This window comes from Gossypium raimondii, chromosome 13, assembly GCF_025698545.1.
Source record: "Gossypium raimondii isolate GPD5lz chromosome 13, ASM2569854v1, whole genome shotgun sequence".
Classification (NCBI taxonomy): Eukaryota; Viridiplantae; Streptophyta; class Magnoliopsida; order Malvales; family Malvaceae; genus Gossypium; species Gossypium raimondii.
Window position 1 is genome coordinate 38,276,366 of NC_068577.1, and position 4,461 is coordinate 38,280,826.

Here is a 4,461-nt window from a genome sequence, read left to right on the forward strand (position 1 = left end):
TGATTACTTTGTTGCATATTTACTTTTAATTGCTTGTAAAAAGGTCTTTTTGTGGCTGAATAGCACGTTTAAGGGGGAAGGATAGCAGAGGATAGAAGTTTGCCGAGGTATTATGAGAGGTTGCCATGGCAATGTTGGTGAAGAAAACGACAAACACCCAGTCAACAATGAGAGAACTCAACATTTGGTCCCCCACATGCATGTGTAATGGAGAATATTTTCCACAAAATTAGAGAAAAATCATTCATTTGCTGACAACTTTTACCCTAGAGGACAACCCAAGTATAAAAGGCAATAAAAAGGGGAGAGACAAAGGCGGCAATTTTTCTGAGTTGGGATAAAGGTCTCATGGTAGCAAGAAGGGCAAGCTAAACTGACTGTGTACTTTGGTGAAGACGAGCAACAAGACACTGAGTTGGGGGAATTGGAGTTTCGAAACCCAGAATTCTTCTTCTACATTTTGTTTCAATTTTTCTATTATAAACTGATATTTTGGGATATTGATCATACGAAAACAACTTGAATTTGTGTAGCCTAGCCGTGCGCTAACTTAATACGGTTAGGGTTTGCTTTGGATGATGGTTTAACTTTGATTAATGTTGATGGGCTAATATGGTTCATATTACTGCTTTACCCAATGGTTGTTTTTGTTTAAATGCTTAAGAGAGTGTTGATGAATGCTCAAGAAGTCTTAAGGCAGCTTGCCACTGATAGGATTAGGTTACCTGGACTGGAGTTGGGAAATATAAGTGAGTGTTGAGTGAAATACTCGTGTAAAATTTAGACATAGAGCCTTACCTTATATGATTTAGAGGGTTGAGGTTTAGTAGTTGTTGCTAATCCTGAACCTATAGACATATAGTTCCTTAGGGGTGAGTAACCCTAGGTCTTGCTTTTGATAAAGGTAAACCACATTAGTACCCAATCAAACAGTAAGTTAGCCATAGTTTTACCACAATATTGGTCACGGGTTAGAACAGATCCATTTGTAATCCCAGCCTTCATGACCAATATTTCAACCTTGGTAAAGTACTTAGTGCTTTTGTTTAATTTGTTGCAATCGTAGTCTTTGCTAGTATACTTCATTAGTCTCACTTCTAATGTGTTAATCCCATTTTAATTTCACTAAACATCATTCGATACATTTATCTTTTCTGCTCACTTGTGATAACTTAGACAAAGAGCACTCATCCAATCGTCGTGGGTAAGATACTCACTCATCATTGTATTACTTGATTCAATATGTACAGTTGCACAAATCACACATCGTATTCGCACACGACAAGTTTTTGGCGCTGTTGCCGGCGATTGGCAATTGGTAACTTTAGTTTTTGCTATTGTAACTTTTATAGTTTTAGTTGCTAATTTGTTTGTTTCGTGATCCCGACAAGTATTTTACTAGCTGTATGCATAGAGGCACTCCTTTTGAAGGATTTTATCCCTTAGATTCTTAAATTGAAATGACCTTGCTAAGAAGGAGAAGAGAACAAAGATCAATGAATGAATATGGTAACAATCCACTTGCTATGAATGAAAAAGTTAATTTGGGATCTCTGAATGTTAATCCTCATATTGTTCAGATGTTTGATAATTGGGATAGGCCAATTTGAGAGCATGTAGTGCCTATCTTAGACAACTTGAATCCTGGAATAGTCATGCAACAAATTCAAGCTCTCCTTTTTGAACTAAATCCTATAATGTTTCAGATGCTTCAATCAATTGGCCAGTTTTGTGGTTTGCCAACTGATGATCCTAGATTGCACTTGAGACATTTCTTAGAGGTTTGCGATTCTCTCAGATAGCAAGGTGTCCCTGAAGATGCCATGAAACTTAAATTATTTCCCTATTCTTTAAGATATTGTGCTAAAACATGGCTCAACGCTTTACCATCTGGAACAGTAGAATCATGGAATGATCTTTGTCAAAGATTTCTGCTACGATACAACCCACCCAATATGAATGGAAAACTGAGAAATGACATATCATTCTTCAAGTAACTAGAGGATGAAACACTGTATGAAGCATGGGAAAGGTTCAAAAATTTGTTTAGGAAATGTCCTATGCATGGGTTTCAGCATTGGACCCAAATGGAGATGTCCTACAATGGTTTGAAAGCCCAGATGTGACGCTCCAAAATTTAGGCCTAGAAGTATTGGGCCTTGAGAAGGGGAATGGTTAGGAAATTGTGTACAAAAGTATGTCTGCTTTAGTAGTTAAGGGTCCTGAGAGGAGTTGGAAAATTCCTAGGTTCAAACCTGGGCTTTAGCAAAAATTTTAGTTTTAAGTGGATAAAACCTTGGATGCTTGGATGTAGGCCATATTTCTTATAATCGTGGTAGGTGATGATTGTTTAAGTGTGGTTTAAGTACTTAAAAATATTGGTTATTGAATGGCTGACTGAATATTCAAATCAAAGTAGGTTGGTGCCAAAACATGTTGCACTAGCTTTCATGAAAAGGTGTGTATCTGAACACCGTAAATCATTACTGTCGTAAAGCTGAAAGTGTGTGCAATCACACTGTCTCTTCTGTAAATCGGCAAAAGCCGAAAGCCGAAAAGCCAAAAATACGGTGATTGAGGCCACATGGGCGTGCGAACGCTCATGGGGTGAACCGAGCCCACGAAACATGGCATTAGTCTGTAGAGGCTACCACGAGTGCTCTCGTGTTCTTGGGCTGTTCTGGGCCTCATTGGGCCGAAATGGGCTGTGTAGGCCCAGTGGGCTTGTGGGCCATACGAATAAAATGTGTGTGATGTTGTAAGTGTTGTTGGACTATGACGTCTGCATAGCTGGGGCCGTTATTGGCCTTGATGGGTCAAAATTACCAAAATACCCTCGATGGGTAAAATGACTAAAATACTCTCGATGGGTAAAATGACCGAAATACCCTCGTAGGGTAAAATGACCGTAATGCCCCTATAGGGTAAAATGACTGTAATTCTCCTATAGGTTTAAATGACTAAAATACCCATGTAAGGTTAAATGGCCGTAATGCCCCTAGAGGGTAAATGATTATTTTTCCCCTCGAGTGTAAATGATTGATTTATTTGTGATTTAAATGACTGATTTTTCTGCGATTTAAATGATCGATTTGTCTATGATTGGTATGACTGATTTGTTTGTGATTTGTATGACTGATTCTGAGCATGGCATTCTGCACACACGACATATTGCATGGGGTTGGGATACTGCTATGGAGGAAGTACTGTACTGGTGACTCTGCCACAATCACTGTTACTGGTGGCTTGGCCACATATACTATTATGGGCAGCTTTGCTACGATACTGTTGCTAGCAGCTTTGTTGCGATGCTACTGATGACTTTGTGCCGATCATATTACCATTACTGATGGCTTTGTGCCGATCATATTACCGTTACTGATGGCTATGTGCCGATCATATCACTCCTACTGGTGGCTTTGTGCCAATCATATTACTGTACTTATGGCTTGTAGCCATTCTGTTTATAGCTTATAGCTATCCTGTTTACGACTATTTGTCATTCTGGTTATTGGCAGCTTTGCTGCGATACTGATTAGTGCCGCAACCGGTGCTGATATTGGTGTGTTGGCTGGGTGGGTCGATTTTATCCCCACATTGTGTGTTGGTTGGTATGGGTGGTGTGTTGGTTGGATTGGGATGAGTTGCATGATTACATTGTTGCATTTCTATTCCTGATTCTATCATTGTATTGAGCTGAGGCCCACATGTAATCTGTTTCTAATTCTAATACTGTAATTTGCTAAGGCCCACACTGCACATTTACTATTTTGGGTTAAAGCCACATTGTTCTTTTACTGAAAAAGGCTCAGGCCCAGACTATTTCTACTTATATTATTGACTGAATGATAGGGGACCACACACTGAGTTTTTGTAAACTCACCCCGTTTTTAACCTTTCAGGTAATCCCCAGCGTTAGACGGTTTGAAGCTGCGAGGGACTCGGAGAGGGCCACACAATGGCACTTGTTTTATTCTATTTTGCTCATTTACTTAAGCAATTTGATTTTGATTCGGGTAGTAATAAGGCCTCTATAATTTCTAGATTTTAAATTTGGGATTTGATGTGATTGTGATTTATATCTGCTAGAAGTAGAACACAGGTTTCCAAAACAATAACTGTTTTCTAACACTACGTTTCCGCACCTCAATTTTTAAATATCACGTTTTTGTAAATCATTTTTTGCTTTAACTTAAGCTTGCGCAACAATAAGGTTTTGAAGGTGATAACTTTTTAATAAACTTCAATTGAAAGTAAAAAAAATACAAATTGAGGTTTTATACAAGTTTTAAATGGCAATAAGTTTGAAATTTCAACAATGGTTTTTAAAGAAAACATGGTTTTCGAAAAATACTTCAATCTGACACGCCAGATTCGGGCCTAACTTCTAGGCCAGGCTTGGGGTGTTACAACAAACTTGGATGGTGGTTGATGCTTCAACTAGTGGAACTTTGTTGGATA

General features: G+C 38.6%; 1 non-coding gene across 1 annotated transcript; it reads right to left on the reverse strand.

Moving 5' to 3' along the window:
* Window positions 1–1,964: 1,964 nt before the first annotated feature.
* Window positions 1,965–2,071, reverse strand: LOC128036258 (small nucleolar RNA R71). The gene has a single exon (XR_008193056.1). It is a non-coding gene; the product is annotated as a small nucleolar RNA R71 (small nucleolar RNA).
* Between the last annotated feature and the right edge of the window lie 2,390 nt (window positions 2,072–4,461).